This window comes from Rattus norvegicus, chromosome Y (assembly GCF_036323735.1).
Source record: "Rattus norvegicus strain BN/NHsdMcwi chromosome Y, GRCr8, whole genome shotgun sequence".
Classification (NCBI taxonomy): domain Eukaryota; kingdom Metazoa; phylum Chordata; class Mammalia; order Rodentia; family Muridae; genus Rattus; species Rattus norvegicus.
In genome coordinates, this window is record NC_086040.1 from 48,081,086 (window position 1) to 48,105,795 (window position 24,710).

Consider the following 24,710-nt stretch of genomic DNA (forward strand, 5'->3'; position numbering starts at 1 on the left):
GCTTTTCCCGCTTGGAATGAACAGATTTCGCCAAAGAATGAGAGACTTAGACTGGCAAAAGCTTTTTCTGTCTATATAAATAATCTGCTTTTTACCCTCTAGAACCAGATAAAACTAAGCTTATTGGCCAAGTAACAGCAATTCACTTTGCAAAACATTAGCTGTGTGTTTATCTTGAAAGTCAACTTCCTACAGGCTTTACCTTCTTGGAAATAAATTCCTATAAGCTTTTCCCACTTGGAAAGAATAGAATTAGAATGTCTGATTAAGACTGGAAAATGCAAGTTCTGCCTATATACAAAAATATGCTTTTTCTGTCTAGAACCACTTAAAATTACGCTTATTCGCCAAGTAACAGCATTCACTTTGCAAATCACTAGCTTTGTGTTCAGCATCAAAGTCAAGTTCCTACAAGCTTTTCCCTCTTGGAAGGAACAGAATTCACCGAAGAATGAGAGATTGAGACTGGGAAAAGGATTTTTAGTCTGTATAGAAAAGTCTGCTTTTCACCATCTAGAACTACTTAAAACTAAGCTTAATTGCCAAGTAAGAACAATTCACTTTGTAAAACGAAAAAAAAGGCTGTTTTTTTTTTTTTTTTTATCTTCAGAGTCAACTTCCTACAAGCTTTTCCCGCTAGGAATGAACAGAATTCACCAAATAATGTTCGATTCAGACTGGGAAAACCATGTTTTGTCTATTTTCAAAAGTCTGCTTTTTACTCTCTAGAACCACTTAAAACTAATCTTATTCACCAAGTAACACCTTTCACTTTGCAAATCACTAGCTGTGTGTTTATCTTCAAAGTCAAGTTCCTACATGCTTTTCCCGCTTGGAACAAACAGAAATCGCCTGAGAATTTGTGATTCAGACAGGGAAACACACTCTGTTTCTATATAGAAAAGTATGCTTTGTATCTTCTAGGACCATTTAAAACAAAGCTTATTGGCCAAGTAACAGCAATTCACTTTGTAAAACACTAGCTGTGTGTCTTTCTTCAAAGTCAACTTCCTACAAGCTTTTCCTGCTTGGATGAACAGAATTCGCCCAAGAATGTGAGATTCAGACTGGAAAAAACATGTTTTTTCCATACTGAAAAGTCTGCTTTTTACCGTCTAGCACCACTGAAAACAAATGTATTGGCGAAGTAACAGCAATTCACTTTCCAAAACACCAGCTGTGTGTTTCTCTTCAACGTCAAGTTCCTACAAGCTTTTCTCGCTTGGATTGAACAAAACTCCCCAAAGAATGAGACCCAGACTGGGAAAACCATGTTTTGTCTATAACGAAAAGTCTGCTTTTTACCTGCTAGAACCACTTAAAACTAAGAATATTCGCCTAGTTAGAACAATTCACTTTGCAAAACACTCACTGTGTTTTTATCTTCAAAGTCAACTTTCTACCAGCTTTTCCCGCTTGGAACGAACAGAATTCGGCAAAGAGTGAGAGATTGAGACTGGGAAAAGCTTTTTTAGACTATATAGATAAGTATGCTTTTTACCACCTAGAACTACTTAAAACTAAGCTTAGTCCCCAAGTAAGAACAATTCACTTTGTAAAACACTAGCTGTGTGTTTATATTCAAAGTCAACTTCCTACAATCTTTTTCCGCTTGGACCAAACACGATTCGCCTAAGAATGTGTGATTTAGTCCTGGAAACCCATGTTTTGTCTATATAGAAAAGTATGCTTTTTGCCTTCTAGGACCACTCAATACTAAGCTTAATCTCCACGTAAGAACGATTCACTTTGTAAAACACTAGCTGCGTGTTTTTCTTCAAAGTCACCTTCCTACAATCCTTTCCCGCTTGGAACGGACACGATTCGCCAAAAAATGTGTGGTTCAGACTGGGAAATGCATGTTTTCTCTTACATTAAAGTCTGCATTTTCGCCACTAGAACCACTGACAACTTAGGTTATTGGCCAAGTAACAGTGAGTCACTTTGCAAAACACTAGCTGTGTGTTTATATTCAAAGTCAACTTCCTATTTGTTTTTCCCGCTTTGAATGAACAGTTTTCGCCAAAGAACGAGAGATTCAGACTGGGAAAACCAGGTTCTGTCTATATTGAAAAGTCTGCTTTTTACCCTCTAGAGCCACTTCAAACTAAGCATATTCACCAAATAACACCATTCAATATGCAAATCACTAGCTCTGTGTTTATCTTCAAAGACAAATTCCTACAAGCTTTTCCCACTTGGATGGAACCCAACTCGCCAAAGAATGTGTGATTCAGAGTGTGAAAGGCATGTTTTGTCTATAAAGAAAAGTATGCTTTTTACCCTCTAGAACCACTTAAAACTAAGCTTATTGGCCAAGTAACAGCAATTCACTTTGCAGAACACTAGCTGTGTGTTTATCTTCAAAGTCAACTTCCTACAAGCCTTTCCCACTTGGGACGAACACGATTCGCAAAAGAATGATCAATTCAGACTGGGAAAGGAAACCCATGTTTTGTCCATAAAAAAAAGTATGATTTTTACCGTATAGAACCACTTAAATCTAAGCTTATTGGCCAAGTAACACCATTCCATTTGCAAAACACTAGCTGTGTGTTTATCTTGAAAGTCAAATTCCTACAAGCTTTTCCCTCTTGGAAGGAACAGAATTCGCTAAAGAGTGAGAGATTGAGACTGGGAAAAGCTTTTTTAGTCTACATAAATTAGTCTGCTTTTTAACGTCTAGAACCACGTAAAACTAAGCTTATTGGCCAAGTATCAGCCATTCACTTTGCAAAACACTAGCTGTGTGTTTATTTCAAAGTCAGCTTCCTATAAGCTTTTCCCGCTTGGAAAGAACAGAATTCACATAAGAATTTTTGATTCAGACTGGGAAATGCAAGTTTGGTCTACAAAGAAAAGTCTGCTTATTACTGTCTAGGAACACTTAAAACTAAGCTTATTGGCCAAGTAAGGGCAATTCACTTTGCAGATCATTAGCTCTGTGTTTATCTTCAAAGTCAACCTCCTACATGCTTTTCCGGCTTGGAAAGAACAGAATTCGCCAAAGAATGTTTTTATTCAGACTGGGAAACCCATGTTTGGTCCATATAGAATAGTCTGCTTTTTACCGTCTAGAACCACTTAAAACTAAGCTTATTGGCCAAGTAACAGCAATTCATTTTGCAAAACACTAGCTGTGTGTTTATCTTCAAAGTCAATTTCCTATAAGCTTTTCCCGCTTGGAAAGAACAGAATTCACCTAAGAATGTCTGATTCAGACTGGGAAACGCAAGTTGTTGTCTACATAGAAAAGTCTGCTTTTTACTGTCTAGGACCATTTAAAACTAAGCTTATTGTCCAAGTAAGAGCAATTCATTTTGCAGTTCATTAGCTCTGTGTTTATCTTCAAAGTCAACTTACTACAAGCTTTTCCCGCTTGGAATGAACAGATTTCGCCAAAGAATGAGAGACTTAGACTGGCAAAAGCTTTTTCTGTCTATATAAATAATCTGCTTTTTACCCTCTAGAACCAGATAAAACTAAGCTTATTGGCCAAGTAACAGCAATTCACTTTGCAAAACATTAGCTGTGTGTTTATCTTGAAAGTCAACTTCCTACAGTCTTTACCTTCTTGGAAATAAATTCCTATAAGCTTTTCCCACTTGGAAAGAATAGAATTAGAATGTCTGATTAAGACTGGAAAATGCAAGTTCTGCCTATATACAAAAATATGCTTTTTCTGTCTAGAACCACTTAAAATTACGCTTATTCGCCAAGTAACAGCATTCACTTTGCAAATCACTAGCTTTGTGTTCAGCATCAAAGTCAAGTTCCTACAAGCTTTTCCCTCTTGGAAGGAACAGAATTCACCAAAGAATGAGAGATTGAGACTGGGAAAAGGATTTTTAGTTTGTATAGAAAAGTCTGCTTTTTACCATCTAGAACTACTTAAAACTAAGCTTAATCGCCAAGTAAGAACAATTCACTTTGTAAAACGAAAAAAAAAGGCTGGTTTTTTTTTTATCTTCAGAGTCAACTTCCTACAAGCTTTTCCTGCTAGGAATGAACAGAATTCACCAAATAATGTTCGATTCAGACTGGGAAAACCATGTTTTGTCTATTTTCAAAAGCCTGCTTTTTACTCTCTAGAACCACTTAAAACTAATCTTATTCACCAAGTAACACCTTTCACTTTGCAAATCACTAGCTGTGTGTTTATCTTCAAAGTCAAGTTCCTACATGCTTTTCCCGCTTGGAACAAACAGAAATCGCCTGAGAATTTGTGATTCAAACAGGGAAACACACTCTGTTTCTATATAGAAAAGTATGCTTTGTATCTTCTAGGACCATTTAAAACAAAGCTTATTGGCCAAGTAACAGCAATTCACTTTGTAAAACACTAGCTGTGTGTCTTTCTTCAAAGTCAACTTCCTACAAGCTTTTCCTGCTTGGATGAACAGAATTCGCCCAAGAATGTGAGATTCAGACTGGAAAAAACATGTTTTTTCCATACTGAAAAGTCTGCTTTTTACCATCTAGCACCACTGAAAACAAATGTATTGGCGAAGTAACAGCAATTCACCTTCCAAAACACCAGCTGTGTGTTTCTCTTCAACGTCAAGTTCCTACAAGCTTTTCTCGCTTGGATTGAACAAAACTCCCCAAAGAATGAGACCCAGACTGGGAAAACCATGTTTTGTCTATAACGAAAAGTCTGCTTTTTACCTGCTAGAACCACTTAAAACTAAGAATATTCGCCTAGTTAGAACAATTCACTTTGCAAAACACTCACTGTGTTTTTATCTTCAAAGTCAACTTTCTACCAGCTTTTCCCGCTTGGAACGAACAGAATTCGGCAAAGAGTGAGAGATTGAGACTGGGAAAAGCTTTTTTAGACTATATAGATAAGTATGCTTTTTACCACCTAGAACTACTTAAAACTAAGCTTAGTCCCCAAGTAAGAACAATTCACTTTGTAAAACACTAGCTGTGTGTTTATATTCAAAGTCAACTTCCTACAATCTTTTTCCGCTTGGACCAAACACGATTCGCCTAAGAATGTGTGATTTAGTCCTGGAAACCCATGTTTTGTCTATATAGAAAAGTATGCTTTTTGCCTTCTAGGACCACTCAATACTAAGCTTAATCTCCACGTAAGAACGATTCACTTTGTAAAACACTAGCTGCGTGTTTTTCTTCAAAGTCACCTTCCTACAATCCTTTCCCGCTTGGAACGGACACGATTCGCCAAAAAATGTGTGGTTCAGACTGGGAAATGCATGTTTTCTCTTACATTAAAGTCTGCATTTTCGCCACTAGAACCACTGACAACTTAGGTTATTGGCCAAGTAACAGTGAGTCACTTTGCAAAACACTAGCTGTGTGTTTATATTCAAAGTCAACTTCCTATTTGTTTTTCCCGCTTTGAATGAACAGTTTTCGCCAAAGAACGAGAGATTCAGACTGGGAAAACCAGGTTCTGTCTATATTGAAAAGTCTGCTTTTTACCCTCTAGAGCCACTTCAAACTAAGCATATTCACCAAATAACACCATTCAATATGCAAATCACTAGCTCTGTGTTTATCTTCAAAGACAAATTCCTACAAGCTTTTCCCACTTGGATGGAACCCAACTCGCCAAAGAATGTGTGATTCAGAGTGTGAAAGGCATGTTTTGTCTATAAAGAAAAGTATGCTTTTTACCCTCTAGAACCACTTAAAACTAAGCTTATTGGCCAAGTAACAGCAATTCACTTTGCAGAACACTAGCTGTGTGTTTATCTTCAAAGTCAACTTCCTACAAGCCTTTCCCACTTGGGACGAACACGATTCGCAAAAGAATGATCAATTCAGACTGGGAAAGGAAACCCATGTTTTGTCCATAAAAAAAAGTATGATTTTTACCGTATAGAACCACTTAAATCTAAGCTTATTGGCCAAGTAACACCATTCCATTTGCAAAACACTAGCTGTGTGTTTATCTTGAAAGTCAAATTCCTACAAGCTTTTCCCTCTTGGAAGGAACAGAATACGCTAAAGAGTGAGAGATTGAGACTGGGAAAAGCTTTTTTAGTCTACATAAATTAGTCTGCTTTTTAACGTCTAGAACCACGTAAAACTAAGCTTATTGGCCAAGTATCAGCCATTCACTTTGCAAAACACTAGCTGTGTGTTTATTTCAAAGTCAGCTTCCTATAAGCTTTTCCCGCTTGGAAAGAACAGAATTCACGTAAGAATTTTTGATTCAGACTGTGAAATGCAAGTTTTGTCTACAAAGAAAAGTCTGCTTATTACTGTCTAGGAACACTTAAAACTAAGCTTATTGGCCAAGTAAGGGCAATTCACTTTGCAGATCATTAGCTCTGTGTTTATCTTCAAAGTCAACCTCCTACATGCTTTTCCGGCTTGGAAAGAACAGAATTCGCCAAAGAATGTTTTTATTCAGACTGGGAAACCCATGTTTGGTCCATATAGAATAGTCTGCTTTTTACCGTCTAGAACCACTTAAAACTAAGCTTATTGGCCAAGTAACAGCAATTCATTTTGCAAAACACTAGCTGTGTGTTTATCTTCAAAGTCAATTTCCTATAAGCTTTTCCCGCTTGGAAAGAACAGAATTCACCTAAGAATGTCTGATTCAGACTGGGAAACGCAAGTTGTTGTCTACATAGAAAAGTCTGCTTTTTACTGTCTAGGACCATTTAAAACTAAGCTTATTGTCCAAGTAAGAGCAATTCATTTTGCAGTTCATTAGCTCTGTGTTTATCTTCAAAGTCAACTTACTACAAGCTTTTCCCGCTTGGAATGAACAGATTTCGCCAAAGAATGAGAGACTTAGACTGGCAAAAGCTTTTTCTGTCTATATAAATAATCTGCTTTTTACCCTCTAGAACCAGATAAAACTAAGCTTATTGGCCAAGTAACAGCAATTCACTTTGCAAAACATTAGCTGTGTGTTTATCTTGAAAGTCAACTTCCTACAGGCTTTACCTTCTTGGAAATAAATTCCTATAAGCTTTTCCCACTTGGAAAGAATAGAATTAGAATGTCTGATTAAGACTGGAAAATGCAAGTTCTGCCTATATACAAAAATATGCTTTTTCTGTCTAGAACCACTTAAAATTACGCTTATTCGCCAAGTAACAGCATTCACTTTGCAAATCACTAGCTTTGTGTTCAGCATCAAAGTCAAGTTCCTACAAGCTTTTCCCTCTTGGAAGGAACAGAATTCACCGAAGAATGAGAGATTGAGACTGGGAAAAGGATTTTTAGTCTGTATAGAAAAGTCTGCTTTTCACCATCTAGAACTACTTAAAACTAAGCTTAATCGCCAAGTAAGAACAATTCACTTTGTAAAACGAAAAAAAAGGCTGTTTTTTTTTTTTTTTATTTTCAGAGTCAACTTCCTACAAGCTTTTCCCGCTAGGAATGAACAGAATTCACCAAATAATGTTCGATTCAGACTGGGAAAACCATGTTTTGTCTATTTTCAAAAGTCTGCTTTTTACTCTCTAGAACCACTTAAAACTAATCTTATTCACCAAGTAACACCTTTCACTTTGCAAATCACTAGCTGTGTGTTTATCTTCAAAGTCAAGTTCCTACATGCTTTTCCCGCTTGGAACAAACAGAAATCGCCTGAGAATTTGTGATTCAGACAGGGAAACACACTCTGTTTCTATATAGAAAAGTATGCTTTGTATCTTCTAGGACCATTTAAAACAAAGCTTATTGGCCAAGTAACAGCAATTCACTTTGTAAAACACTAGCTGTGTGTCTTTCTTCAAAGTCAACTTCCTACAAGCTTTTCCTGCTTGGATGAACAGAATTCGCCCAAGAATGTGAGATTCAGACTGGAAAAAACATGTTTTTTCCATACTGAAAAGTCTGCTTTTTACCGTCTAGCACCACTGAAAACAAATGTCTTGGCGAAGTAACAGCAATTCACTTTCCAAAACACCAGCTGTGTGTTTCTCTTCAACGTCAAGTTCCTACAAGCTTTTCTCGCTTGGATTGAACAAAACTCCCCAAAGAATGAGACCCAGACTGGGAAAACCATGTTTTGTCTATAACGAAAAGTCTGCTTTTTACCTGCTAGAACCACTTAAAACTAAGAATATTCGCCTAGTTAGAACAATTCACTTTGCAAAACACTCACTGTGTTTTTATCTTCAAAGTCAACTTTCTACCAGCTTTTCCCGCTTGGAACGAACAGAATTCGGCAAAGAGTGAGAGATTGAGACTGGGAAAAGCTTTTTTAGACTATATAGATAAGTATGCTTTTTACCACCTAGAACTACTTAAAACTAAGCTTAGTCCCCAAGTAAGAACAATTCACTTTGTAAAACACTAGCTGTGTGTTTATATTCAAAGTCAACTTCCTACAATCTTTTTCCGCTTGGACCAAACACGATTCGCCTAAGAATGTGTGATTTAGTCCTGGAAACCCATGTTTTGTCTATATAGAAAAGTATGCTTTTTGCCTTCTAGGACCACTCAATACTAAGCTTAATCTCCACGTAAGAACGATTCACTTTGTAAAACACTAGCTGCGTGTTTTTCTTCAAAGTCACCTTCCTACAATCCTTTCCCGCTTGGAACGGACACGATTCGCCAAAAAATGTGTGGTTCAGACTGGGAAATGCATGTTTTCTCTTACATTAAAGTCTGCATTTTCGCCACTAGAACCACTGACAACTTAGCTTATTGGCCAAGTAACAGTGAGTCACTTTGCAAAACACTAGCTGTGTGTTTATATTCAAAGTCAACTTCCTATTTGTTTTTCCCGCTTTGAATGAACAGTTTTCGCCAAAGAACGAGAGATTCAGACTGGGAAAACCAGGTTCTGTCTATATTGAAAAGTCTGCTTTTTACCCTCTAGAGCCACTTCAAACTAAGCATATTCACCAAATAACACCATTCAATATGCAAATCACTAGCTCTGTGTTTATCTTCAAAGACAAATTCCTACAAGCTTTTCCCACTTGGATGGAACCCAACTCGCCAAAGAATGTGTGATTCAGAGTGTGAAAGGCATGTTTTGTCTATAAAGAAAAGTATGCTTTTTACCCTCTAGAACCACTTAAAACTAAGCTTATTGGCCAAGTAACAGCAATTCACTTTGCAGAACACTAGCTGTGTGTTTATCTTCAAAGTCAACTTCCTACAAGCCTTTCCCACTTGGGACGAACACGATTCGCAAAAGAATGATCAATTCAGACTGGGAAAGGAAACCCATGTTTTGTCCATAAAAAAAAGTATGATTTTTACCGTATAGAACCACTTAAATCTAAGCTTATTGGCCAAGTAACACCATTCCATTTGCAAAACACTAGCTGTGTGTTTATCTTGAAAGTCAAATTCCTACAAGCTTTTCCCTCTTGGAAGGAACAGAATTCGCTAAAGAGTGAGAGATTGAGACTGGGAAAAGCTTTTTTAGTCTACATAAATTAGTCTGCTTTTTAACGTCTAGAACCACGTAAAACTAAGCTTATTGGCCAAGTATCAGCCATTCACTTTGCAAAACACTAGCTGTGTGTTTATTTCAAAGTCAGCTTCCTATAAGCTTTTCCCGCTTGGAAAGAACAGAATTCACGTAAGAATTTTTGATTCAGACTGGGAAATGCAAGTTTGGTCTACAAAGAAAAGTCTGCTTATTACTGTCTAGGAACACTTAAAACTAAGCTTATTGGCCAAGTAAGGGCAATTCACTTTGCAGATCATTAGCTCTGTGTTTATCTTCAAAGTCAACCTCCTACATGCTTTTCCGGCTTGGAAAGAACAGAATTCGCCAAAGAATGTTTTTATTCAGACTGGGAAACCCATGTTTGGTCCATATAGAATAGTCTGCTTTTTACCGTCTAGAACCACTTAAAACTAAGCTTATTGGCCAAGTAACAGCAATTCATTTTGCAAAACACTAGCTGTGTGTTTATCTTCAAAGTCAATTTCCTATAAGCTTTTCCCGCTTGGAAAGAACAGAATTCACCTAAGAATGTCTGATTCAGACTGGGAAACGCAAGTTGTTGTCTACATAGAAAAGTCTGCTTTTTACTGTCTAGGACCATTTAAAACTAAGCTTATTGTCCAAGTAAGAGCAATTCATTTTGCAGTTCATTAGCTCTGTGTTTATCTTCAAAGTCAACTTACTACAAGCTTTTCCCGCTTGGAATGAACAGATTTCGCCAAAGAATGAGAGACTTAGACTGGCAAAAGCTTTTTCTGTCTATATAAATAATCTGCTTTTTACCCTCTAGAACCAGATAAAACTAAGCTTATTGGCCAAGTAACAGCAATTCACTTTGCAAAACATTAGCTGTGTGTTTATCTTGAAAGTCAACTTCCTACAGTCTTTACCTTCTTGGAAATAAATTCCTATAAGCTTTTCCCACTTGGAAAGAATAGAATTAGAATGTCTGATTAAGACTGGAAAATGCAAGTTCTGCCTATATACAAAAATATGCTTTTTCTGTCTAGAACCACTTAAAATTACGCTTATTCGCCAAGTAACAGCATTCACTTTGCAAATCACTAGCTTTGTGTTCAGCATCAAAGTCAAGTTCCTACAAGCTTTTCCCTCTTGGAAGGAACAGAATTCACCAAAGAATGAGAGATTGAGACTGGGAAAAGGATTTTTAGTCTGTATAGAAAAGTCTGCTTTTTACCATCTAGAACTACTTAAAACTAAGCTTAATCGCCAAGTAAGAACAATTCACTTTGTAAAACGAAAAAAAAAGGCTGGTTTTTTTTTTATCTTCAGAGTCAACTTCCTACAAGCTTTTCCCGCTAGGAATGAACAGAATTCACCAAATAATGTTCGATTCAGACTGGGAAAACCATGTTTTGTCTATTTTCAAAAGCCTGCTTTTTACTCTCTAGAACCACTTAAAACTAATCTTATTCACCAAGTAACACCTTTCACTTTGCAAATCACTAGCTGTGTGTTTATCTTCAAAGTCAAGTTCCTACATGCTTTTCCCGCTTGGAACAAACAGAAATCGCCTGAGAATTTGTGATTCAAACAGGGAAACACACTCTGTTTCTATATAGAAAAGTATGCTTTGTATCTTCTAGGACCATTTAAAACAAAGCTTATTGGCCAAGTAACAGCAATTCACTTTGTAAAACACTAGCTGTGTGTCTTTCTTCAAAGTCAACTTCCTACAAGCTTTTCCTGCTTGGATGAACAGAATTCGCCCAAGAATGTGAGATTCAGACTGGAAAAAACATGTTTTTTCCATACTGAAAAGTCTGCTTTTTACCATCTAGCACCACTGAAAACAAATGTATTGGCGAAGTAACAGCAATTCACCTTCCAAAACACCAGCTGTGTGTTTCTCTTCAACGTCAAGTTCCTACAAGCTTTTCTCGCTTGGATTGAACAAAACTCCCCAAAGAATGAGACCCAGACTGGGAAAACCATGTTTTGTCTATAACGAAAAGTCTGCTTTTTACCTGCTAGAACCACTTAAAACTAAGAATATTCGCCTAGTTAGAACAATTCACTTTGCAAAACATTCACTGTGTTTTTATCTTCAAAGTCAACTTTCTACCAGCTTTTCCCGCTTGGAACGAACAGAATTCGGCAAAGAGTGAGAGATTGAGACTGGGAAAAGCTTTTTTAGACTATATAGATAAGTATGCTTTTTACCACCTAGAACTACTTAAAACTAAGCTTAGTCCCCAAGTAAGAACAATTCACTTTGTAAAACACTAGCTGTGTGTTTATATTCAAAGTCAACTTCCTACAATCTTTTTCCGCTTGGACCAAACACGATTCGCCTAAGAATGTGTGATTTAGTCCTGGAAACCCATGTTTTGTCTATATAGAAAAGTATGCTTTTTGCCTTCTAGGACCACTCAATACTAAGCTTAATCTCCACGTAAGAACGATTCACTTTGTAAAACACTAGCTGCGTGTTTTTCTTCAAAGTCACCTTCCTACAATCCTTTCCCGCTTGGAACGGACACGATTCGCCAAAAAATGTGTGGTTCAGACTGGGAAATGCATGTTTTCTCTTACATTAAAGTCTGCATTTTCGCCACTAGAACCACTGACAACTTAGCTTATTGGCCAAGTAACAGTGAGTCACTTTGCAAAACACTAGCTGTGTGTTTATATTCAAAGTCAACTTCCTATTTGTTTTTCCCGCTTTGAATGAACAGTTTTCGCCAAAGAACGAGAGATTCAGACTGGGAAAACCAGGTTCTGTCTATATTGAAAAGTCTGCTTTTTACCCTCTAGAGCCACTTCAAACTAAGCATATTCACCAAATAACACCATTCAATATGCAAATCACTAGCTCTGTGTTTATCTTCAAAGACAAATTCCTACAAGCTTTTCCCACTTGGATGGAACCCAACTCGCCAAAGAATGTGTGATTCAGAGTGTGAAAGGCATGTTTTGTCTATAAAGAAAAGTATGCTTTTTACCCTCTAGAACCACTTAAAACTAAGCTTATTGGCCAAGTAACAGCAATTCACTTTGCAGAACACTAGCTGTGTGTTTATCTTCAAAGTCAACTTCCTACAAGCCTTTCCCACTTGGGACGAACACCATTCGCAAAAGAATGATCAATTCAGACTGGGAAAGGAAACCCATGTTTTGTCCATAAAAAAAAGTATGATTTTTACCGTATAGAACCACTTAAATCTAAGCTTATTGGCCAAGTAACACCATTCCATTTGCAAAACACTAGCTGTGTGTTTATCTTGAAAGTCAAATTCCTACAAGCTTTTCCCTCTTGGAAGGAACAGAATACGCTAAAGAGTGAGAGATTGAGACTGGGAAAAGCTTTTTTAGTCTACATAAATTAGTCTGCTTTTTAACGTCTAGAACCACGTAAAACTAAGCTTATTGGCCAAGTATCAGCCATTCACTTTGCAAAACACTAGCTGTGTGTTTATTTCAAAGTCAGCTTCCTATAAGCTTTTCCCGCTTGGAAAGAACAGAATTCACGTAAGAATTTTTGATTCAGACTGTGAAATGCAAGTTTTGTCTACAAAGAAAAGTCTGCTTATTACTGTCTAGGAACACTTAAAACTAAGCTTATTGGCCAAGTAAGGGCAATTCACTTTGCAGATCATTAGCTCTGTGTTTATCTTCAAAGTCAACCTCCTACATGCTTTTCCGGCTTGGAAAGAACAGAATTCGCCAAAGAATGTTTTTATTCAGACTGGGAAACCCATGTTTGGTCCATATAGAATAGTCTGCTTTTTACCGTCTAGAACCACTTAAAACTAAGCTTATTGGCCAAGTAACAGCAATTCATTTTGCAAAACACTAGCTGTGTGTTTATCTTCAAAGTCAATTTCCTATAAGCTTTTCCCGCTTGGAAAGAACAGAATTCACCTAAGAATGTCTGATTCAGACTGGGAAACGCAAGTTGTTGTCTACATAGAAAAGTCTGCTTTTTACTGTCTAGGACCATTTAAAACTAAGCTTATTGTCCAAGTAAGAGCAATTCATTTTGCAGTTCATTAGCTCTGTGTTTATCTTCAAAGTCAACTTACTACAAGCTTTTCCCGCTTGGAATGAACAGATTTCGCCAAAGAATGAGAGACTTAGACTGGCAAAAGCTTTTTCTGTCTATATAAATAATCTGCTTTTTACCCTCTAGAACCAGATAAAACTAAGCTTATTGGCCAAGTAACAGCAATTCACTTTGCAAAACATTAGCTGTGTGTTTATCTTGAAAGTCAACTTCCTACAGGCTTTACCTTCTTGGAAATAAATTCCTATAAGCTTTTCCCACTTGGAAAGAATAGAATTAGAATGTCTGATTAAGACTGGAAAATGCAAGTTCTGCCTATATACAAAAATATGCTTTTTCTGTCTAGAACCACTTAAAATTACGCTTATTCGCCAAGTAACAGCATTCACTTTGCAAATCACTAGCTTTGTGTTCAGCATCAAAGTCAAGTTCCTACAAGCTTTTCCCTCTTGGAAGGAACAGAATTCACCGAAGAATGAGAGATTGAGACTGGGAAAAGGATTTTTAGTCTGTATAGAAAAGTCTGCTTTTCACCATCTAGAACTACTTAAAACTAAGCTTAATCGCCAAGTAAGAACAATTCACTTTGTAAAACGAAAAAAAAGGCTGTTTTTTTTTTTTTTATTTTCAGAGTCAACTTCCTACAAGCTTTTCCCGCTAGGAATGAACAGAATTCACCAAATAATGTTCGATTCAGACTGGGAAAACCATGTTTTGTCTATTTTCAAAAGTCTGCTTTTTACTCTCTAGAACCACTTAAAACTAATCTTATTCACCAAGTAACACCTTTCACTTTGCAAATCACTAGCTGTGTGTTTATCTTCAAAGTCAAGTTCCTACATGCTTTTCCCGCTTGGAACAAACAGAAATCGCCTGAGAATTTGTGATTCAGACAGGGAAACACACTCTGTTTCTATATAGAAAAGTATGCTTTGTATCTTCTAGGACCATTTAAAACAAAGCTTATTGGCCAAGTAACAGCAATTCACTTTGTAAAACACTAGCTGTGTGTCTTTCTTCAAAGTCAACTTCCTACAAGCTTTTCCTGCTTGGATGAACAGAATTCGCCCAAGAATGTGAGATTCAGACTGGAAAAAACATGTTTTTTCCATACTGAAAAGTCTGCTTTTTACCGTCTAGCACCACTGAAAACAAATGTCTTGGCGAAGTAACAGCAATTCACTTTCCAAAACACCAGCTGTGTGTTTCTCTTCAACGTCAAGTTCCTACAAGCTTTTCTCGCTTGGATTGAACAAAACTCCCCAAAGAATGAGACCCAGACTGGGAAAACCATGTTTTGTCTATAACGAAAAGTCTGCTTTTTACCTGCTAGAACCACTTAAAACTAAGAATATTCGCCTAGTTAGAACAATTCACTTTGCAAAACACTCACTGTGTTTTTATCTTCAAAGTCAACTTTCTACCAGCTTTTCCCGCTTGGAACGAACAGAATTCGGCAAAGAGTGAGAGATTGAGACTGGGAAAAGCTTTTTTAGACTATATAGATAAGTATGCTTTTTACCACCTAGAACTACTTAAAACTAAGCTTAGTCCCCAAGTAAGAACAATTCACTTTGTAAAACACTAGCTGTGTGTTTATATTCAAAGTCAACTTCCTACAAACTTTTTCCGCTTGGACCAAACACGATTCGCCTAAGAATGTGTGATTTAGTCCTGGAAACCCATGTTTTGTCTATATAGAAAAGTATGCTTTTTGCCTTCTAGGACCACTCAATACTAAGCTTAATCTCCACGTAAGAACGATTCACTTTGTAAAACACTAGCTGCGTGTTTTTCTTCAAAGTCACCTTCCTACAATCCTTTCCCGCTTGGAACGGACACGATTCGCCAAAAAATGTGTGGTTCAGACTGGGAAATGCATGTTTTCTCTTACATTAAAGTCTGCATTTTCGCCACTAGAACCACTGACAACTTAGCTTATTGGCCAAGTAACAGTGAGTCACTTTGCAAAACACTAGCTGTGTGTTTATATTCAAAGTCAACTTCCTATTTGTTTTTCCCGCTTTGAATGAACAGTTTTCGCCAAAGAACGAGAGATTCAGACTGGGAAAACCAGGTTCTGTCTATATTGAAAAGTCTGCTTTTTACCCTCTAGAGCCACTTCAAACTAAGCATATTCACCAAATAACACCATTCAATATGCAAATCACTAGCTCTGTGTTTATCTTCAAAGACAAATTCCTACAAGCTTTTCCCACTTGGATGGAACCCAACTCGCCAAAGAATGTGTGATTCAGAGTGTGAAAGGCATGTTTTGTCTATAAAGAAAAGTATGCTTTTTACCCTCTAGAACCACTTAAAACTAAGCTTATTGGCCAAGTAACAGCAATTCACTTTGCAGAACACTAGCTGTGTGTTTATCTTCAAAGTCAACTTCCTACAAGCCTTTCCCACTTGGGACGAACACCATTCGCAAAAGAATGATCAATTCAGACTGGGAAAGGAAACCCATGTTTTGTCCATAAAAAAAAGTATGATTTTTACCGTATAGAACCACTTAAATCTAAGCTTATTGGCCAAGTAACACCATTCCATTTGCAAAACACTAGCTGTGTGTTTATCTTGAAAGTCAAATTCCTACAAGCTTTTCCCTCTTGGAAGGAACAGAATTCGCTAAAGAGTGAGAGATTGAGACTGGGAAAAGCTTTTTTAGTCTACATAAATTAGTCTGCTTTTTAACGTCTAGAACCCCGTAAAACTAAGCTTATTGGCCAAGTATCAGCCATTCACTTTGCAAAACACTAGCTGTGTGTTTATTTCAAAGTCAGCTTCCTATAAGCTTTTCCCGCTTGGAAAGAACAGAATTCACGTAAGAATTTTTGATTCAGACTGGGAAATGCAAGTTTTGTCTACAAAGAAAAGTCTGCTTATTACTGTCTAGGAACACTTAAAACTAAGCTTATTGGCCAAGTAAGGGCAATTCACTTTGCAGATCATTAGCTCTGTGTTTATCTTCAAAGTCAACCTCCTACATGCTTTTCCGGCTTGGAAAGAACAGAATTCGCCAAAGAATGTTTTTATTCAGACTGGGAAACCCATGTTTGGTCCATATAGAATAGTCTGCTTTTTACCGTCTAGAACCACTTAAAACTAAGCTTATTGGCCAAGTAACAGCAATTCATTTTGCAAAACACTAGCTGTGTGTTTATCTTCAAAGTCAATTTCCTATAAGCTTTTCCCGCTTGGAAAGAACAGAATTCACCTAAGAATGTCTGATTCAGACTGGGAAACGCAAGTTGTTGTCTACATAGAAAAGTCTGCTTTTTACTGTCTAGGACCATTTAAAACTAAGCTTATTGTCCAAGTAAGAGCAATTCATTTTGCAGTTCATTAGCTCTGTGTTTATCTTCAAAGTCAACTTACTACAAGCTTTTCCCGCTTGGAATGAACAGATTTCGCCAAAGAATGAGAGACTTAGACTGGCAAAAGCTTTTTCTGTCTATATAAATAATCTGCTTTTTACCCTCTAGAACCAGATAAAACTAAGCTTATTGGCCAAGTAACAGCAATTCACTTTGCAAAACATTAGCTGTGTGTTTATCTTGAAAGTCAACTTCCTACAGTCTTTACCTTCTTGGAAATAAATTCCTATAAGCTTTTCCCACTTGGAAAGAATAGAATTAGAATGTCTGATTAAGACTGGAAAATGCAAGTTCTGCCTATATACAAAAATATGCTTTTTCTGTCTAGAACCACTTAAAATTACGCTTATTCGCCAAGTAACAGCATTCACTTTGCAAATCACTAGCTTTGTGTTCAGCATCAAAGTCAAGTTCCTACAAGCTTTTCCCTCTTGGAAGGAACAGAATTCACCAAAGAATGAGAGATTGAGACTGGGAAAAGGATTTTTAGTTTGTATAGAAAAGTCTGCTTTTTACCATCTAGAACTACTTAAAACTAAGCTTAATCGCCAAGTAAGAACAATTCACTTTGTAAAACGAAAAAAAAAGGCTGGTTTTTTTTTTATCTTCAGAGTCAACTTCCTACAAGCTTTTCCCGCTAGGAATGAACAGAATTCACCAAATAATGTTCGATTCAGACTGGGAAAACCATGTTTTGTCTATTTTCAAAAGCCTGCTTTTTACTCTCTAGAACCACTTAAAACTAATCTTATTCACCAAGTAACACCTTTCACTTTGCAAATCACTAGCTGTGTGTTTATCTTCAAAGTCAAGTTCCTACATGCTTTTCCCGCTTGGAACAAACAGAAATCGCCTGAGAATTTGTGATTCAAACAGGGAAACACACTCTGTTTCTATATAGAAAAGTATGCTTTGTATCTTCTAGGACCATTTAAAACAAAGCTTATTGGCCAAGTAACAGCAATTCACTTTGTAAAACACTAGCTGTGTGTCTTTCTTCAAAGTCAACTTCCTACAAGCTTTTCCTGCTTGGATGAACAGAATTCGCCCAAGAATGTGAGATTCAGACTGGAAAAAACATGTTTTTTCCATACTGAAAAGTCTGCTTTTTACCGTCTAGCACCACTGAAAACAAATGTATTGGCGAAGTAACAGCAATTCACCTTCCAAAACACCAGCTGTGTGTTTCTCTTCAACGTCAAGTTCCTACAAGCTTTTCTCGCTTGGATTGAACAAAACTCCCCAAAGAATGAGACCCAGACTGGGAAAACCATGTTTTGTCTATAACGAAAAGTCTGCTTTTTACCTGCTAGAACCACTTAAAACTAAGAATATTCGCCTAGTTAGAACAATTCACTTTGCAAAACATTCACTGTGTTTTTATCTTCAAAGTCAACTTTCTACCAGCTTTTCCCGCTTGGAACGAACAGAATTCGGCAAAGAGTGAGAGATTGAGACTGGGAAAAGCTTTTTTAGACTATATAGATAAGTATGCTTTTTACCACCTAGAACTACTTAAAACTAAGCTTAGTCCCCAAGTAAGAACAATTCACTTTGTAAAACACTAGCTGTGTGTTTATATTCAAAGTCAACTTCCTACAATCTTTTTCCGCTTGGACCAAACACGATTCGCCTAAGAATGTGTGATTTAGTCCTGGAAACCCATGTTTTGTCTATATAGAAAAGTATGCTTTTTGCCTTCTAGGACCACTCAATACTAAGCTTAATCTCCACGTAAGAACGATTCACTTTGTAAAACACTAGCTGCGTGTTTTTCTTCAAAGTCACCTTCCTACAATCCTTTCCCGCTTGGAACGGACACGATTCGCCAAAAAATGTGTGGTTCAGACTGGGAAATGCATGTTTTCTCTTACATTAAAGTCTGCATTTTCGCCACTAGAACCACTGACAACTTAGCTTATTGGCCAAGTAACAGTGAGTCACTTTGCAAAACACTAGCTGTGTGTTTATATTCAAAGTCAACTTCCTATTTGTTTTTCCCGCTTTGAATGAACAGTTTTCGCCAAAGAACGAGAGATTCAGACTGGGAAAACCAGGTTCTGTCTATATTGAAAAGTCTGCTTTTTACCCTCTAGAGCCACTTCAAACTAAGCATATTCACCAAATAACACCATTCAATATGCAAATCACTAGCTCTGTGTTTATCTTCAAAGACAAATTCCTACAAGCTTTTCCCACTTGGATGGAACCCAACTCGCCAAAGAATGTGTGATTCAGAGTGTGAAAGGCATGTTTTGTCTATAAAGAAAAGTATGCTTTTTACCCTCTAGAACCACTTAAAACTAAGCTTATTGGCCAAGTAACAGCAATTCACTTTGCAGAACACTAGCTGTGTGTTTATCTTCAAAGTCAACTTCCTACAAGCCTTTCCCACTTGGGACGAACACCATTCGCAAAAGAATGATCAATTCAGACTGGGAAAGGAAACCCATGTTTTGTCCATAAAAAAAAGTATGATTTTTACCGTATAGAACCACTTAAATCTAAGCTTATTGGCCAAGTAACACCATTCCATTTGCAAAACACTAGCTGTGTGTTTATCTTGAAAGTCAAATTCCTACAAGCTTTTCCCTCTTGGAAGGAACAGAATTCGCTAAAGAGTGAGAGATTGAGACTGGGAAAAGCTTTTTTAGTCTACATAAATTAGTCTGCTTTTTAACGTCTAGAACCACGTAAAACTAAGCTTATTGGCCAAGTATCAGCCATTCACTTTGCAAAACACTAGCTGTGTGTTTATTTCAAAGTCAGCTTCCTATAAGCTTTTCCCGCTTGGAAAGAACAGAATTCACGTAAGAATTTTTGATTCAGACTGGGAAATGCAAGTTTTGTCTACAAAGAAAAGTCTGCTTATTACTGTCTAGGAACACTTAAAACTAAGCTTATTGGCCAAGTAAGGGCAATTCACTTTGCAGATCATTAGCTCTGTGTTTATCTTCAAAGTCAACCTCCTACATGCTTTTCCGGCTTGGAAAGAACAGAATTCGCCAAAGAATGTTTTTATTCAGACTGGGAAACCCATGTTTGGTCCATATAGAATAGTCTGCTTTTTACCGTCTAGAACCACTTAAAACTAAGCTTATTGGCCAAGTAACAGCAATTCATTTTGCAAAACACTAGCTGTGTGTTTATCTTCAAAGTCAATTTCCTATAAGCTTTTCCCGCTTGGAAAGAACAGAATTCACCTAAGAATGTCTGATTCAGACTGGGAAACGCAAGTTGTTGTCTACATAGAAAAGTCTGCTTTTTACTGTCTAGGACCATTTAAAACTAAGCTTATTGTCCAAGTAAGAGCAATTCATTTTGCAGTTCATTAGCTCTGTGTTTATCTTCAAAGTCAACTTACTACAAGCTTTTCCCGCTTGGAATGAACAGATTTCGCCAAAGAATGAGAGACTTAGACTGGCAAAAGCTTTTTCTGTCTATATAAATAATCTGCTTTTTACCCTCTAGAACCAGATAAAACTAAGCTTATTGGCCAAGTAACAGCAATTCACTTTGCAAAACATTAGCTGTGTGTTTATCTTGAAAGTCAACTTCCTACAGGCTTTACCTTCTTGGAAATAAATTCCTATAAGCTTTTCCCACTTGGAAAGAATAGAATTAGAATGTCTGATTAAGACTGGAAAATGCAAGTTCTGCCTATATACAAAAATATGCTTTTTCTGTCTAGAACCACTTAAAATTACGCTTATTCGCCAAGTAACAGCATTCACTTTGCAAATCACTAGCTTTGTGTTCAGCATCAAAGTCAAGTTCCTACAAGCTTTTCCCTCTTGGAAGGAACAGAATTCACCGAAGAATGAGAGATTGAGACTGGGAAAAGGATTTTTAGTCTGTATAGAAAAGTCTGCTTTTCACCATCTAGAACTACTTAAAACTAAGCTTAATTGCCAAGTAAGAACAATTCACTTTGTAAAACGAAAAAAAAGGCTGTTTTTTTTTTTTATCTTCAGAGTCAACTTCCTACAAGCTTTTCCCGCTAGGAATGAACAGAATTCACCAAATAATGTTCGATTCAGACTGGGAAAACCATGTTTTGTCTATTTTCAAAAGTCTGCTTTTTACTCTCTAGAACCACTTAAAACTAATCTTATTCACCAAGTAACACCTTTCACTTTGCAAATCACTAGCTGTGTGTTTATCTTCAAAGTCAAGTTCCTACATGCTTTTCCCGCTTGGAACAAACAGAAATCGCCTGAGAATTTGTGATTCAGACAGGGAAACACACTCTGTTTCTATATAGAAAAGTATGCTTTGTATCTTCTAGGACCATTTAAAACAAAGCTTATTGGCCAAGTAACAGCAATTCACTTTGTAAAACACTAGCTGTGTGTCTTTCTTCAAAGTCAACTTCCTACAAGCTTTTCCTGCTTGGATGAACAGAATTCGCCCAAGAATGTGAGATTCAGACTGGAAAAAACATGTTTTTTCCATACTGAAAAGTCTGCTTTTTACCGTCTAGCACCACTGAAAACAAATGTATTGGCGAAGTAACAGCAATTCACTTTCCAAAACACCAGCTGTGTGTTTCTCTTCAACGTCAAGTTCCTACAAGCTTTTCTCGCTTGGATTGAACAAAACTCCCCAAAGAATGAGACCCAGACTGGGAAAACCATGTTTTGTCTATAACGAAAAGTCTGCTTTTTACCTGCTAGAACCACTTAAAACTAAGAATATTCGCCTAGTTAGAACAATTCACTTTGCAAAACACTCACTGTGTTTTTATCTTCAAAGTCAACTTTCTACCAGCTTTTCCCGCTTGGAACGAACAGAATTCGGCAAAGAGTGAGAGATTGAGACTGGGAAAAGCTTTTTTAGACTATATAGATAAGTATGCTTTTTACCACCTAGAACTACTTAAAACTAAGCTTAGTCCCCAAGTAAGAACAATTCACTTTGTAAAACACTAGCTGTGTGTTTATATTCAAAGTCAACTTCCTACAATCTTTTTCCGCTTGGGCCAAACACGATTCGCCTAAGAATGTGTGATTCAGTCCTGGAAACCCATGTTTTGTCTATATAGAAAAGTATGCTTTTTGCCTTCTAGGACCACTCAATACTAAGCTTAATCTCCACGTAAGAACGATTCACTTTGTAAAACACTAGCTGCGTGTTTTTCTTCAAAGTCACCTTCCTACAATCCTTTCCCGCTTGGAACGGACACGATTCGCCAAAAAATGTGTGGTTCAGACTGGGAAATGCATGTTTTCTCTTACATTAAAGTCTGCATTTTCGCCACTAGAACCACTGACAACTTAGCTTATTGGCCAAGTAACACTGAGTCACTTTGCAAAACACTAGCTGTGTGTTTATATTCAAAGTCAACTTCCTATTTGTTTTTCCCGCTTTGAATGAACAGTTTTCGCCAAAGAATGAGAGATTCAGACTGGGAAATCCAGGTTCTGTCTATATTGAAAAGTCTGCTTTTTACCCTCTAGAGCCACTTCAAACTAAGCATATTCACCAAATAACACCATTCAATATGCAAATCACTAGCTCTGTGTTTATCTTCAAAGACAAATTTCTACAAGCTTTTCCCACTTGGATGGAACCCAACTCGCCAAAGAATGTGTGATTCAGACTGTGAAAGGCATGTTTTGTCTATAAAGAAAAGTATGCTTTTTACCCTCTAGAACCACTTAAAACTAAGCTTATTGGCCAAGTAAGGGCAATTCACTTTGCAGATCATTAGCTCTGTGTTTATCTTCAAAGTCAACCTCCTACAAGCTTTCCCGGCTTGGAACGAACAGAATGCGCCAAAGAATGTTTTTATTCAGACTGGGAAACCCATGTTTGGTCCATATAGAATAGTCTGCTTTTTACCGTCTAGAACCACTTAAAACTAAGCTTATTGGCCAAGTAACAGCAATTCATTTTGCAAAACACTAGCTGTGTGTTTATCTTGAAAGTCAAATTCCTACAAGCTTTTCCCTCTTGGAAGGAACAGAATTCGCTAAAGAGTGAGAGATTGAGACTGGGAAAAGCTTTTTTAGTCTACATAAATTAGTCTGCTTTTTAACGTCTAGAACCACGTAAAACTAAGCTTATTGGCCAAGTATCAGCCATTCACTTTGCAAAACACTAGCTGTGTGTTTATTTCAAAGTCAGCATCCTATAAGCTTTTCCCGCTTGGAAAGAACAGAATTCACGTAAGAATTTTTGATTCAGACTGGGAAATGCAAGTTTTGTCTACATAGAAAAGTCTGCTTATTACTGTCTAGGACCACTTAAAACTAAGCTTATTGGCCAAGTAAGGGCAATTCACTTTGCAGATCATTAGCTCTGTGTTTATCTTCAAAGTCAACCTCCTACATGCTTTTCCGGCTTGGAAAGAACAGAATTCGCCAAAGAATGTTTTTATTCAGACTGGGAAACCCATGTTTGGTCCATATAGAATAGTCTGCTTTTTACCGTCTAGAACCACTTAAAACTAAGCTTATTGGCCAAGTAACAGCAATTCATTTTGCAAAGCTCTAGCTGTGTGTTTATCTTCAAAGTCAATTTCCTATAAGCTTTTCCCGCTTGGAAAGAACAGAATTCACCTAAGAATGTCTGATTCAGACTGGGAAACGCAAGTTTTTGTCTACATAGAAAAGTCTGCTTTTTACTGTCTAGGACCATTTAAAACTAAGCTTATTGTCCAAGTAAGAGCAATTCATTTTGCAGTTCATTAGCTCTGTGTTTATCTTCAAAGTCAACTTACTACAAGCTTTACCCGCTTGGAATGAACAGATTTCGCCAAGGAATGAGAGACTTAGACTGGCAAAAGCTTTTTCTGTCTATATAAATAATCTGCTTTTTACCCTCTAGAACCAGATAAAACTAAGCTTATTGGCCAAGTAACAGCAATTCACTTTGCAAAACATTAGCTGTGTGTTTATCTTGAAAGTCAACTTCCTACAGGCTTTACCTTCTTGGAAATAAATTCCTATAAGCTTTTCCCACTTGGAAAGAATAGAATTAGAATGTCTGATTAAGACTGGAAAATGCAAGTTCTGCCTATATACAAAAATATGCTTTTTCTGTCTAGAACCACTTAAAATTACGCTTATTCGCCAAGTAACAGCATTCACTTTGCAAATCACTAGCTTTGTGTTCATCATCAAAGTCAAGTTCCTACAAGCTTTTCCCTCTTGGAAGGAACAGAATTCACCGAAGAATGAGAGATTGAGACTGGGAAAAGGATTTTTAGTCTGTATAGAAAAGTCTGCTTTTCACCATCTAGAACTACTTAAAACTAAGCTTAATCGCCAAGTAAGAACAATTCACTTTGTAAATCGAAAAAAAAGGCTGTTTTTTTTTTTTATCTTCAGAGTCAACTTCCTACAAGCTTTTCCCGCTAGGAATGAACAGAATTCACCAAATAATGTTCGATTCAGACTGGGAAAACCATGTTTTGTCTATCTTGAAAAGTCTGCTTTTTACTCTCTAGAACCACTTAAAACTAATCTTATTCACCAAGTAACACCTTTCACTTTGCAAATCACTAGCTGTGTGTTTATCTTCAAAGTCAAGTTCCTACATGCTTTTCCCGCTTGGAACAAACAGAAATCGCCAGAGAATTTGTGATTCAGACAGGGAAACACACTCTGTTTCTATATAGAAAAGTATGCTTTGTATCTTCTAGGACCATTTAAAACAAAGCTTATTGGCTAAGTAACAGCAATTCACTTTGTAAAACACTAGCTGTGTGTCTTTCTTCAAAGTCAACTTCCTACAAGCTTTTCCTGCTTGGATGAACAGAATTCGCCCAAGAATGTGAGATTCAGACTGGAAAAAGCATGTTTTTTCCATACTGAAAAGTCTGCTTTTTACCGTCTAGCACCACTGAAAACAAATGTATTGGCGAAGTAACAGCAATTCACTTTCC